Here is a 15,336-nt window from a genome sequence, read left to right on the forward strand (position 1 = left end):
TCATTGTTTCTACTTCCATTTTTTAGATCTTGAATGGTTTTGTTCAACATCATCACCTGTTTTGTTGTGTTTTCCTGTAATTCTTTAAGGGATTTTTGTGTTTCTTCTTTAAGGACTTCTACCTGTTTAGCAGTGTTTTCCTGTAATTCTTTAAGGGAATTTTGTGCTTCCTCATTGAGGCCTTCTACCTGTTTATCCATGTTCTCCTGTATTTCTTTAAGTGAGTTATTAATGTCTATCTTAAAAATTTCTACCAGCATCATGAGATATGTTTTTAAATCTGAATCTTGATTTTCAGGTGTATTGAAGTATCCAAAAATCGCTGTGTTGGGAGTGTTGGGTTCTGATGATGCTGAGTGGTCTTGGTTTCTGTTAGTAAGATTGTTGTGTTTGCCTTTTGCCATCTGGTAATCTCTGGCCTTAGTTGTTATAGCTTTCCCTGGCTGGAGCTTGTTCCTCTTGTGAGTCTGTTAGCCTCAGTCAGCACTCCTGAAAATCCAACTCTCTCCTGAGTCTCAGTGGTCAGAGTACTCTCTGCAGGCAAGTGCGCAGAGGTCTGGAGCTCAGCTCTCCTTCCCGGCTGAAGATGTAGGCTCGACAGGGACCCTGTCCCAGAAGTTATGTTTCTTCTGCCACCCGCATGCTCTCCTGTGCAGACTGGTCTCTTTGGAACCCGGGATACAAGAGCTATTTATTTATTTTTAATTTTCCATTTTCATGCAACTGAAAGCCCTCCTGGAGTCCTGAGTGGACCAACTGTTGGTTACTGGCCAGTGCAGCTAGGCTTGCTCCCCTTTGCCAAAAATAAATACCCCAAAGGGATCCAAAAATGTGCTGAGCCAAGACATTAGTGCTTCAATTTGCATAAAAACAGTCTTTAAAGGTTATGTGCTGTGGGGGAGATTTGTCTTATAAATAGAGGGGAAGCTGGTACACAATTGAAGTTTTTCCAAGCTGCATGAGTTATATATAGTCCTACCTTGTTATTGGAAGTGGACCTCCAGGTACACACGGCCTTTCTCTCCTTTGATTCCAGCAGTTTCTTTTGTTGATATCTTTGGATGGTCTCTGGTTTTCAAGTTTCTTTTACTCCTGATGGTTTTTGCTTCTTACAGCACTTACCTGGAAGGCTAAGCACCTCTTGATAATCACTCGAAGGTGTCCTGCTTCCGGGCCCCGTGAGGTCGCTGGCACAACTTGGAGCTGGGCACTTGGCGAGCTCGGGACACCCTAGTAGCTGCTCAGCTGCATGTTGTCACCGCACCCGGTACACTAAGGCACCATCCACAGTCCCAGGCTTCTGTCCTACTCTCCCATGCCGCTGCTCCAGCACATATTGACTTTTAAATCTATTGGCTAGTAAGCATGGGCAGATCATGACACACATTTGAACTTTACCTGGGACTTTTCAGAGGGTCAGGTAACTATTAGTCAGTACATCCTGTGGCTTTTCTGAGACTTGTTTTTACTCAAGGATGTTCCTGGGGGTGGAGAATGGAACTTGGTCTATCCTTAACCCCAAGTGAGAGGGAAAAGCTATAAAGGGGGTGAGGGACTGGAAAAAGACCTTATGGTCCCTCAACATGTAAGTGCCACCTGAGTCTTTTTCAGGTGAGGCAGGTATTTGAGATGGACAAGGCCTTTCTCAGCCCAGATCTGCTTGACCCAGGTACTAAGTCATCAACAGTCATCAAAAATCAAACTGAGACAAACGCTTTGTAGTTCTTTGTCACACATCTATAATGATTAAGGATGTGGACACATGAGTGGGTGAAGAGAGAAAGCAAACATTACCAAGACAAGAGCAAGTAAGACTCCCACTATGGAAAGGAGCCAAAGGAAGACACTGTGAGGAGTCTTGGGAGGGGGCTTTTTAAAAATAAGAATTAGAGCTAGAAATAGGCAAAGATTAGGGTAATTTTATTGAGATGAATTAATATTTCAGACACAGCAAGGTGAAGCCAATGGCTCCCCAGCCTAGCCAGGAAATAATCACTCACTACTTGCTCAACTGGGAATAATCACACTGTAAACCCTCTCCCTGTCCATCTCTGACTTACTTCCTTAGTGCTCACTTTGACTCATGTGCTTGCCTCACGCATCTTGATAGGTACTGCTAATCAAAGAACTTTCAGGTAATGCTGGTCACTGACTTTGGCTTTTGTTTCCTGGTCATTGATAAATTATTCTCTCTTGGTTCCCATGTTACATGAACAGCTTGTAGTTTTACCATAGGACTTTTCCCTTTGCTGCTTGTAGACAGCTGACTGCTGTATCACTGGGTGAGTTGGCCCATATCATTCACATTTTGATTTGCCAACCACGATGACACTTACCCACATACGTATCTCCTTCAGCCTAATAGGAGTCCTCCCTTCCCAGAGAGGTCTTGGGAACTTAAAACTCATTTCAACCCTACTAAAATTGGAAGTCTAATTCCAAATTGTGGAGAGCTCTTTGTGCTACTTAAGAATGTTGGCAAGAATTTGACATTTGGCTAGGACAAGGAAATAGGCTCAAGATCTTGATCATCTCGATACATCCCTGAATACCATGAGACTTTGATTGTTGTCTTATTTGTTCTTGACTATCATTTTTATGTCTTAAAACTAATCACATTCTTTGTATGTACCTAGAATGGTATGCAAGTAGACTTTACAAAAATAAACCCACATCAGCCTCAGCACTGGATGGAGTCAAGTCATAGTGTTGTCTAATTGTCTTTTTAGTTTCATTCCTCACTCCCTCCCTTAAAACCATGTTGACTGAGTGAGCTGGCTTGGTCACCATTTCAATTCTCATATTGGTACAGGTATCTCTCTTATTTTGGGGACCATCCCAGGGGCAAAAACATAAACACTTATGCATAGATACGGGAAGTGCTACCTGGTGTTTTGATTCAGGTACAATCTTATTATAGCTAACTATATAAATCAATTCTAACTGACTTCTGCTTTCCAAGAATATCAAAGCACAGATCATAGAAGAATCTGCATTCAACCAGAGCATGAAAAAGTTTTCTAGTAACAGAAAATGAGAATGACTGGCCTGAGGTAAACGTAATGCCTTTGGGTGTCAGGGGTGGCCTATTCCAAAGATTACATAGTCACTTAGGCTGCTATAAAATACAAATGACATTTCTCACAAGGGTAAATTATATAACCTAGAAGTAATGGTCAAGATTTTAAAGGGAACTGGTCTGGGATAAGAAAACATTAACTCTTGAAGATACAGGCTAAGACTGGCTCATCAGACAACAAAAGATCACCAGGTGTGTGTACATGAACTACATCCAGTCCTGGCATTCCAGGAGAGGTAAGCTGTGTGTTGAACTTTCTTGGCTTCTCCAGTGCTTATCCATGTACACAAGACCCTATTTGCCCTCTACTTCTGTGTTATTCAGGAGAGCTATGGCCAAGACACAGGTGTGTGAATTTCTGTCCAACTGCTACTGGGTTGGAAGCAGAAACAATTAAACATAGCCAGTGTATTGTGGGCAGCACGAGGCTGTGTTTGGCTAGCAGCCACATGGGTCAGGTCTCATTTTTCCGTAAGTCCTATGCTATGATCTGACTGTCTGAGATTAAACAAAACAAACAAACAAACAAAAAAGAGGTCTCCAGGTATTGAGACCTGAAGAGGTTGAGTACCTTTGGACTTCTAAATGCATTTCTTTCTCGGGACCTAATAAATGGATCTGTACGAGAACCACAAGACATGTACACTAGAAAAGTGTGTGTGTGTGTGTGTGTGTGTGTGTGTGTGTGTGTGTGTGTGTGTAAACCAAATCAGAACTTCACAGAGACATAGGCAGCTCCTCACTTTGAGGAGCTCTGATGATTTCCCTTGTTTTAATGGCATCTACCCCACTCAGCTGCATCACAGATTTTCAAGTGTAAAGTCCGCACGTAAAAATAATTTATTCTTTGTGAAATTCCCATCACACACTTCAATTCTACTCATCTCCCCATCCCTCCATAGTCATCATATACCCTTGCAACCTCCCCCTCAAAAGATAAAAATAAAATAAAATAAAATAAAATAAAAATAAGGAAAAATATCTGGACAGGGTAGTTGTGGTGCATCACAGTGTGCCACACAGTATACCTTTTGTTCAAACAACATTACTCACAGATGATCACTAAAATGAGTCATTGCCCTGGTTGGAGGCCTCTGGCTTCTGCTACACTATCAATACTGGTTTTGTCCCAGAATTCCTCTCTGATGTTGTTGCCCTGTGTTAGGGAGATCCTGTAGCTTTGAATCTGCAGGATCAACACCTTCATGTGCATGAGCAGTTCAAAGATGGAGTAGATGTTGGAGAGGAACAACTCTGAGCCCTAGATCTGGCCCTGGGTGATATTTGAGTTGGTCATCCCACCAGCTCTCCTGAACCCAAATTACCAAGGTCTCCTGCTTTGTCCAGGTGGGAGTCAGGGCCAGCTCTCCTGTCTATGGCAGCTGGCAAGAGTCAGGACCAGTTCTCCTGTGCTCAGGCCACCGGGGCCACCCCTCCAGCAGGGCCTGAGTGCCCTGCAGCGAGGCCATGGGCAGTCTGCCCTTTTAAAACACATGGGAAGGTGCCTCGTTAGCCCAGTAGGTAGCGCGTCAGTCTCATAAAACACATGGGGATGTTCAGGGGGTTGTGAGTACATACCTGCAAACCCAGCACTTAGAGGCAGCGGCCAGAAGAGACTACATCAGAATCAAGGCCGAATTCGGAAGAAAGCTCCAGAAGCCCTTCTCAGGATTCAAGTTTTATGTTCCAACCATCACCTTAGCCACATCCCTGGATCTATGATTGTCCAGGTGAGAAGGCTGAAGGGACCAGGGCATCCCTAGTTCAGTGATAGTACTACCATAAAGGATCTCCACCTTGACTCAATCTCAGATCTTCAGGACCTCCAAGAACAGGGAGTAACTTTCATTGCACCCATATTTCCAGCATGCTGTACATATCCATGAGGAGTCCTGTGATGTTAACTACACAGATTCTGGTCATCTCTCGGGCAGCAAGCTCTCAAGGACAAAAAGACAGAGCAATGATGGATCTCGAGTTGCCAATGTGTCAAGTCAGGCCTTCCCACTGCGGGCATCCAATATAGACTAGGAGTCCAGGAGAGTCAGTGTGAGGCTTTGTTCTCTCTGAGCCAAGCCATGAGTCCCTGCAGAAAATGGCTTCCATCTCTAGACAAAAAGAATCTGAAAGGGCAGCTCCAACCCACCATTGAGGACTCATCTCCTGGGCTTCACCACTACAAGCAAGTGTCTCCTGGGCTTCACCACTACAAGCAAGTGCTGTTTGGAAGTTGGTGAATCCTCTCTCTTCCTCCGGCATCAGCGCACCCAAACGAAGTGGTCCCCCATTCTGAGCTGGCTAACATGAGCTAGCTAGTGTGGCTGGTTGAAAGGGCAGAGATGTGAACTGACAGGCTGTACTCAGTGGACTCAGTGTAGCAATAGAAAAATGGAGATCTTAGCTGGGAGAACAAAGTCTTTATTGAACTCAACAGAGAGACATTGAACAGCACATGTGGGAACCCTGAAGGACCCCAGATACTTACATGTGGATGGTGATGGCATAATACCTTGGAAATTTGCCTATTCCCTGTGCTGGCCCCTTGCCTCCAGGGCCAAAAGTAGCAAGTCAAAACAAAATAACATTCCAGGAAGTACAGATTCGAAAGCCCTAGAGAGGAGTGGGGAACTACCCAGCTGAGGTTATAAAGTCCCCCACCTTGGAGCTTCTATAACTCACAATTCATCACTAGAGGGCTCCAGGAAAGAGTGCTTACACATGAGGATAAAAGGACAAGGGTGAGGGTTGTTGGAAGGACCATCACAGCAGGGTCTGTAGGAGGACTGAGCCCAGGCTGAACAGAAGCACCCCTGCCATGGTCTAGGAGCTGCTTCCTGTGGCAATCTCTGCATTGCAGAGGTCTTCCTTGCAACAGAAACTCTTCACACTGACAGTAGCATCCAGGATCGTGAAATATTTATTAGTAGGGCAGATGGAAAAGCAATAACTGTTCTTTGCTTTTTTTCTCTGAGAGTCTGAAAGACATCAGGGAGTGATTCATGTTATTATGCAGGGACAACAGAACATCCCAATGTCTGGGCCACATGCCACCAGGCCTGGATGGCCCAGACTTGTCTCTAAGGTATGTTAAATCCAGACATGGCAGCTCAGACTTATAATCTCAGAACTTGGAAGACTGAAGCAAGAGAATTTTTCTGAGTTCAATTCCAAACTGGCCTACATGGAGGCTTCGAGGATATTCTGGGGCTAGAGTGAGGCCTCACCTCAAATAACAAAATGATGAAATGAAAATCAAAGCCATGGGCTGGTAAGGAGGCTTGGTGGATAAAGTGCTTGTTTGCATAAGGATGAAAAACACAATCCCGATTGTAAGAGCACATCAAAACATGGGAAGGCTTGGTGTCCTACTTGTATCTCTGTGCTCAGGACACAAAGATGGAGATCCCCAAGTCAAGCTCACAGGTTACACCAGCTCAACCTGCAAGCTTGGGGTTCAGTATGAGACGTTTCTCCAGTAAATAAAAGTTGTCACAGAAAACACCCATCAAATTCTGTATCCCATACACTTGTACCTCCCAAGTGCATGGCATCCACACATGTGTCCACAGGTGCCCTTACACACAATGTGCTGGGGAAGCAGCTCAGTCGTGAAGTGCTGGCCACATGGAAGCCTAAGGACCCAAGTTCAATCCCCAGCAACCACGTAAAGGCCCAGCCAAGCATGGAAGGGCTGGTTGTGATCTCTGCTTTTGGGGGTTAGGATCAGGAAGTCCTGGGAACTCTCTCCTACCTCTCTACCCCCAGCATACTTGGCAAATCTTATGTTCCAGTGAAAGATTTTGTCTCAAAGAACAAGGTGGTTGAGACTTAGCATGGCTTAGCAGTTAACAGCTCTTGTTGCTCTTACAGAAGCCCACGGTTTGCTCTCCATACCGCACAGGATGGTTTACAACAATCTGAAATTCCAGTTCCAGGAGAACCAAGAATCATCATTTGCATAAAAAAGTAGAGAGTGCCTAAGGAAGATGGCATAATGATGTCCTCTGAGCTTTGAACACTTTATGTAACATTACATATATTCATACATGTGCACCCACATTTATAGACACACAAAAAACACAAAGGCACAGCACTGTGTAAAATCACACAGTGGCACAGCAAAAAGGGCAACCAGCCTCTCAGACTCTTGCAGTTCCTCAGGAATTTATATCTAGGAGACCTTCTCCGGGAGACAGGTAGGCTGTAGTCAGGAACAGAAAACTGGATAGTAGGGGTGCAGGGGGAGGGGGGCTGCTCCTTACTTGTCTATCTGAAGGCCAGGCCTGGAAACTGGCCCTTTGGGGGATATATGCCCTAAGGTCTCTTTCTATTAACATCCCTAAGTCATTACTTTAGCCTAAGCTCCAGATTCCTTCATTATATGTAAAGACTCACTACATGCTTCCAGCTCTCCTAGTCTGTCAGTGAGCCAGTGAGACCCTAAACATAAAGTATGGGCAGGAGCATCATATGACTATGTTGGCAATCAAGGGGGATGATGAACACTAATGGGTGCCAATGGGCAGCCCTGCTTTATGATCCACATCCCAGCACACCCCTGAACCCCAACAGCCCCTACTTTTCAGGAGTCCCACTCCAACCCCAGAAAAGCTCTACTTGGAGGGAGGGAACCATAGTTCACAACAAGTGCCCAGACCTGACATTTTCTCCAAAGCCTCCCTTACCACCTTTATATAGGCCACAGGAAATTTACCCTCAATAATTTCTATTATCTGAATAACACACCATCCATTCAGGCAGGTAGTTGTATTGCAGGAAGTCTCAAGTGGGACATCAAAACACTGGTAGCATTCCAGCCCCTGAACTGAGAAAGAAGCCAATACATGAGGGTTAGGGTATGCCCTTCCTAGCCCAGACCCCTCCTCTCCAGTGTCTTTACTTCCACACAGTTGCTGGCCAGGAGGACAGAGAAAGGACATTACTGTCCAGGCACCTCAGCCAAAGGCAAATGTGAACTAAGAGCCACTATTGTTCAAATATGCTTAGTACTCCTGTCTCAGCTAGCCAGCCCCACAGGAGAGACCTGCACCCTGAGAGGTATTAGAGAGACATTCACCATATTGGGAAGACACAGATACCAAATATCTGCTGAAGCGGTGAGTAGGTGTATAAGTAGTTACTGGGACCACCAGATGGGGTGGGCTGTTCTGACCTATCCCACCCCAATCCTACAGAGCTGAGCCCTGGATGTTGGAGCATGGCAGAACACAGAACTTCCCAGAGTCCAGCTCAAAGGTGAGGTTCACCATTGTAGCTGTCCAGCAACCATGGATGAGCTGGGTACTTGAGAGGGAGGCTGGAAATGAAAAAGGACTGGCATGGGTGAGGATGAAGCCAAGGCAAAGTTTTCTGATCAAGGCTCAAAGTTTAATATTCAGCTCTGCATTTATATATGGAAAACCCACAAACCCCATCCTTTGTTTCAGTTGGATTATTTTGCAAAGCAAGCTCAACAGGAAGTCTGCAGGCACTGCAGGAGGAAAACCTCCACCTAGGTCAAAGACTCCACTTTAGGTCTGTTAGGTCAGTGGAAGATCAACTTTGGCAAACAATTAAGATCTGTTTAGCCCGCTCAAGGTGCGGGGAAGGGCACACACCATGAGGTTTACCACAACACAGATGTAACTACAAGTATAGGGGGTATCTGAGAGCTCAGACCTTTTAGAATAGGGAAGTTCTAACACTGGGGCCTCATGTGGCATGGGCTGGGCATAAGAAAAAGTCAAATTCCAATAGTTAAGGATTCCTAACCCCTGGACTTGGCAGCTGGGTCAGGAGAAGAAGCCTCTGGCACAGTTTGTGTGCACACAGGCCAGAGTCCTGACTAAGAGGCCAGGGCAGCAGGGTAGAGTTTAATTAAGGACAGGCTATTCTGGAGGCCAGGGTTGTGGCAGAGGTAATGACATCCAAGTGTCCTGCTGGCACTTGGTGATAGTTGCAAAGCAGGCACTGCCAGGATTACAGACCCAGTAAAGCATCCCGGCACAGGGGTCTTCACCCACCACAAGCCCATTCCCAATCCTATGACGCCAGCACACTTCAGTCACTGGGCACACAATGGAGGTGCAGGTTTACCCACAACCCTGAGGCCCATTTCCATCTCCATTGTACCTTCCTGCCCCTCTCTCATTTTCCATCTCACCTCTTTCTGCACGCAGTAGGGCCACAAGAAGGATGAGCACACAGGACTTTGTAGCATGAGAATTGTCCATCCTGGGAGAAGAGCTGCACAGATAAAAACCTTGGAAGTTGGAACCAGTTAATAGACCCCTGATCACATCCCTGGGCTCTCACTCAGCTCAAGCATCCAATCTTCCCTCCCTCCAACCCTCTACACAGCTTTCCCTGAAGAATTCATGTCTGCCTACTTCTCTCACCCACCACCCACCCAGCTTTTCCTAATCTCACACTCCCAACCCCAGCCCTATCCTGAGGGCTCTACCCTTTGCCACCTCACAGCTCCCTCCTCACACCAGTCCTTACTTCCTCTCTGACCAGGTTGCAGGCACAGTGGCAAGGTCTGTCAGAAGTGGACTGAAATAAGTATTTTACTTTCTCTCAGCTCCTCCCAGCTGACATCCTGAAAAGGGAGGGGTTTCTATACTAACTTCCTCCAGGCCATCATGTTTATTGGTTAAGAGGTAGCAAGGTTTGTTGGTGGCAAGCCATTGGGGAGGGACCATGGTACAAGAGGACTAATAGGGCAGAGGGGCAGGGCCCATCATTGGCTTGTACTTTACATTCAGAAAGCAAGGGAAGGAGGCAACTTGCTTAACCCCTTCCTAGTTTTTGTTTTGTTTTGCTTCATGTTTTTTTTTTTTGTTGTTGTTGTTCTTTTTAATTTGAGACAAAGTTTCTCTATGTAGCTTTGGCTGTTCTAGGACTTGCTCAGTAGACCAAGCTGGCTCAAACACATAGCGATCAAAGGGGTCCTCCCGCTGCTACTGCTTCTGCTGCTGCTTCTGCTTCTGCCACCACCACCTGGTTTCTAAATAGAAGGTATGGGTTGCAGTGGCTCAGAGCCCTTCCTATCAACAGACAAACAACTGACACATACTGGGAGACTGGCTCTGGTGAGCAAGCCCCCAACAGGCACTTGTATCCACAAAGTGAGAGTCCTGAGCCAAGAACTAACTGACAACTGTAACTGGGAAGTTACAGACAGTGTCTGATGTGTTTGGGGGATGTATGGGCCTGCAGGTGTTATTAGCATCTGGTAGCTAGAGCCAGGGATACTTTTCATGGCACAATGCAGAATTATCCAGAGGATGAATGACCTCGATGTCCCTGCTGTCCAGAAGCCTCCATGAACATACCACATGCTCATTCTTCCTACTCCAGTTTGTATGTTGCCTGTCCCTATACCTATGAGGTCCTAATCTACCACTTCCCACAAAGGACTCCCTTCCTAATCTTTATGTCACCACCATGTGGCATAGTATTCTAATAACTAAGAACCTTACTAATTAGCCAAATATTGATGGCATCTGTGACCCAGCCCTGGGATGAACAGCAGGGACCCCCACAGCAAGCCAGAGTCTGAGTTTCCTAACCTCACAGAGCTTAGAGCCCAGTGAGTAGCCCTGCTTAAGTGTCTGCAAGGTACTGATACAAGTTGGGCGCAAAATGAGAGCTGAGCTGGAAAATATCCTGAGATGACACCACAACAAAAGAACAGCTATGCTCAGAGGACAACTGAGTCCCAAAATGGACTACAGAATCAGTGAAGCTGAGCACATCCACTTAAGCAGGGAAGGCTGCAAATGAAAGGAAGCCAGAGGCTCAGAGAACATCAGGCAGATTCTCCTGATGGAAGCCACAGGGCAGACCGAAGTGTCTCAGTCTTGCTATCATCTCTGATTGGATCCACATGTACATCCAACTTCAGTGTCAATGTTGTGGGTTATGCAAGACAATTGATCGAAGTAAGAGACACAATGTAGACTCAAGTCAGGATTCTCAAGGAGCAGTGGGGCATCACCCTTTCTAGGACTGAAAATCAAACCTGAAGACTTTCAAATCCTCGGGGTCAACTCTCTGGAATTCATGCAAGACACAATGATTCTGTTAAAATTCTGATACAGTCCAGGGCCTCTATCCTAGCACCATTACAAAATCCCTTCCCTGTTACCCTATAATCTATGATGCAAGTAGACCACATTTGCCATCAACACCGCATAACCCAGCACAGTAGGAGGAGGAAGAGAGCAAGCAAGAAAAGTTGTCTCTGTAATTTCTTCACATGTGCCCTAGGCATTGGCTCATGAACAAGTGTATGTGAAGCAAAGAGCAGTGTGGGAACTAAAAGGGGCCGGGGGAAGAGGAGGGAGGGAGGATAGCCCAAGGCCAGCCAGAGGTCCTCCTATACTCTGGGCAGGCGAATGTGGGAGAGCTGCCAGGCACTTTCCACTCCCCAGGTGGGCATCTAAGCCACTGACCCCACTCGACGGGGGGGGGGGATATGGACAAGGGGCAGCCCCCAACCAGGGAGCCCCGGGGCAACACCCTGTGCCCCAGGGTTATGGGAGAGAGGGCTTAAGGAGAGAGGTTCCCACACAGGCAAGAGTCTGCACAGTGGGCCTTGATAAGCAGAGACAGTCTATGGTTTTAGAGCTTTATTATAGAAAGGCGGGCGGAGGGGGGAAGAGAAAAGGGAAAAGAGAGAGAGACCGGCCATGGCCAAGAGGAGAGAAAGAGAAAAGAAAGAGAAAGAGAGAAGTAAGGCTCTCTAGCCTGGTAAGAGGGAGAGAGAGGAAGAGAAAGGAGAGGAAAAGACAAAGAGAATGAGAGAGTGAGGAGAGAGTGAGGAGGGGCCAAACAGCACCTCTTAAAGTATGCTGCTGCTATCTTTTCTGTTGCTAGGTAATGGGGGAGGAGTTTAACCTGAAGGTCAGAAGCTTGGGACTTTGCCTAAGAGACTACTAGCAATGCTTCTTCTGTGGAGGCTGTGGGTGTGGGGGGTGGTAACTTAGACAGGAGACAGAGTTCCAGGCTACATTAGAGTACTCCTTCCATCCCATGTAGGTGAATTATCACTACCGGGTCCCAGGGTTCAGGCCTCAGCTCAACTGGAGACCAGGCTGTCTGTGTATAGCCCAATGCCCAACAGAGCAGCAGACAGCAAGCCTCTGCAAACAAACATAGGGCATCTATGAAAGACTCAAGTGACAATCGCTCCCAATGTAACCACCCAATGAGTTTTTGGAGTTGATTTACAGAGGATAGGCAAGATCACTTACAAAAACATGGATAATTTCTGAGCAGCTAAGTCACTACCAATTCTTACCCCATCATAAAAGCAGTGTCATAGAGTCCCTCTTTCAGTTAATCTTCTGCTTCCTCTATATTCTAGCATCTTCTGAGACCACTTGTGCTTGGAGGAGAACAGGAGGGAGTCATGGCTGGAACCCCAGGTGACAGTCCTCCCTTCTGAGTATAGAGAGTTCTGCTCATTATCACAGACCTGTTGCTGTTTTGCTCTTCTGACTCCATTGCCAGGGCTCCTGGGCCAACGTTACCCCCATTCCAGGATGTCAATGGGGCCATCACCGTCTCTTTGGAGGAAAAGGCCATGTAACCACAGGGCAGAGTACTATTTTTCTAAAAGTCTCAAACTAGGGGTTCTCATGCGTCCTCCACTTTCCACCCAGAACCAATGTTGGGGAGCTAGCTTCCCTTAGTGGTGGACTCCTGGGCCAATTACTGACAGACCACTTACATTAACTCTTAAGGGAGAGGGCTACAGTGTACTTGTATAATCTTAGAGTTAAGAGATACCAACTCGAGCACCGGGGTGAATTGCCAGCGGAGTCGCCTGACACCCGCAAGGGCCCACACAGGATTCCCCACGGGATCCTAAGACCTCTGGTGAGTGGAACACAGCGTCTGCCCCAATCCAATCGCTAGGAACCTGAGACTGCAGTAAATAGGGAAGCAGACTACCCGGGCCTGACCTGGGGCACAAGTCCCTTCAGCTCCACTCGAGCACCAGGGTGAATTGCCAGCGGAGTTGCCCGACACCCGCAAGAGCCAACACAGGATTCCCCACGGGATCCTAAGACCTCTAGTGAGTGGAACACAACTTCTGCCAGGAGGCAGGTTCGAACACCAGATATCTGGGTACCTTCCCTGCAAGAAGAGAGCTTGCCTGCAGAGAATACTCTGCCCACTGAAACTAAGGAGAGACCTAGCCTCCCAGGTCTGCTTATAGAGGCTAACAGAGTCACCTGAGGAACAAGCTCTTACCAGAGACAACTATAACAGCTAGCTTCAGAGATTACCAGATGGCGAAAGGCAAACATAAGAATCCTACTAACAGAAATCAAGACCACTCACCATCATCAGAACGCAGCACTTCCACCCCACCTAGTCCTGGGCACCCCAGCACAACCGATAATCTAGACCCAGATTTAAAAGCATTTCTCATGATGATGATAGAGGATATCAAGAAGGACTTTCATAAGTCACTTAAAGAATTACAGGAGAGCACTGCTAAAGAGTTACAGGCCCTTAAAGAAAAGCAGGAAAACACAACCAAACAGGTAGAAGTCCTTAAAGAAAAACAGGAAAACACATCCAAACAGGTGATGGAAATGAACAAAACCATACTAGAACTAAAAAGGGAAGTAGACACAATAAAGAAAACCCAAAGCGAGGCAACGCTGGAGATAGAAACCCTAGGAAAGAGATCTGGAACCATAGATTCGAGCATCAGCAACAGAATACAAGAAATGGAAGAGAGAATCTCAGGTGCAGAAGATTCCATAGAGAACATCGGCACAACAGTCAAAGAAAATACAAAATGCAAAAGGATCCTAACTCAAAACATCCAGGAAATCCAGGACACAATGAGAAGACCAAACCTTCGGATAATAGGAGTTGATGAGAATGAAGATTTTCAACTTAAAGGGGTAGCAAATATCTTCAACAAAATAATAGAAGAAAACTTCCCAAACATAAAGAAAGAGATGCCCATGATCATACAAGAAGCCTACAGATCTCCAAATAGACTGGACCAGAAAAGAAATTCCTCCCGACACATAATAATCAGAACAACAAATGCACTAAATAAAGATAGAATATTAAAAGCAGTAAGGGAGAAAGGTCAAGTAACATATAAAGGAAGGCCTATCAGAATTACACCAGACTTTTCACCAGAGACTATGAAAGCCAGAAGAGCCTGGACAGATGTTATACAGACAGTAAGAGAACACAAATGCCAGCCCAGGCTACTATACCCGGCCAAACTCTCAATTACCATAGATGGAGAAACCAAAGTATTCCACAACAAAACCAAATTCACACATTATCTTTCCACGAATCCAGCCCTTCAAAGGATAATAACAGAAAAGAAGCAATACAAGGACGGAAAGCACAAGCAAGAAAGTGATCCCTCAACAAACCAAAAAGAAGACAGCCACAAGAACAGAATGCCAACTCTAACAACAAAAATAAAAGGAAGCAACAATTACTTTTCCTTAATATCTCTTAATATAAATGGACTCAATTCCCCAATAAAAAGACATAGACTAACAGACTGGCTACACAAACAGGACCCAACATTCTGCTGCTTACAGGAAACCCATCTCAGGGAAAAAGACAGACACTATCTCAGAGTGAAAGGCTGGAAAACAATTTTCCAAGCAAATGGTCTGAAGAAACAAGCTGGAGTAGCCATTCTAATATCGGATAAATCGACTTCCAACCCAAAGTTAAAAAAAAAAAAAAGACAAGGAGGGACACTTCATACTCATCAAAGGTAAAATCCTCCAAGAGGAACTCTCAATTCTGAATATCTACGCTCCAAATTCAAGGGCAGCCACATTCATTAAAGACACTTTAGTAAAGCTCAAAGCACACATTGCACCTAACACAATAATAGTGGGAGACTTCAACACACCACTTTCATCAATGGACAGATCGTGGAAACAGAAACTAAACAGGGACACAGTGAAACTAACAGAAGTTATGAAACAAATGGACCTGACAGATATCTACAGAACATTTCATCCTAAAACAAAAGGATATACCTTCTTCTCAACACCTCATGGTACCTTCTCCAAAACTGACCATATAATTGGTCCAAAACAGGCCTCAACAGATACAAAAATATTGAAATTGTCCCATGTATCCTATCAGACCACCATGGCCTAAGGCTGATCTTCAATAACAACATAAATAATGGAAAGCCAACATTCACATGGAAACTGAACAACACTCTTCTCAATGATACCTTG

The 15,336-nt window shown here is 45.7% G+C and overlaps 1 pseudogene across 1 annotated transcript; it reads right to left on the reverse strand.

Moving 5' to 3' along the window:
• Window positions 1-5,481: 5,481 nt before the first annotated feature.
• Window positions 5,482-9,705, reverse strand: 9030619P08Rik (RIKEN cDNA 9030619P08 gene; annotated as a pseudogene). Its single transcript, NR_108041.1, has 4 exons — window positions 9,584-9,705; window positions 9,243-9,325; window positions 7,826-7,904; window positions 5,482-6,054 (listed from the first exon to the last, which is right to left on the reverse strand). The product of NR_108041.1 is annotated as an RIKEN cDNA 9030619P08 gene (transcript).
• Window positions 9,706-15,336: the final 5,631 nt, after the last annotated feature.

This window comes from Mus musculus, chromosome 15 (genome assembly GCF_000001635.26).
Source record: "Mus musculus strain C57BL/6J chromosome 15, GRCm38.p6 C57BL/6J".
NCBI lineage: Eukaryota > Metazoa > Chordata > Mammalia > Rodentia > Muridae > Mus > Mus musculus.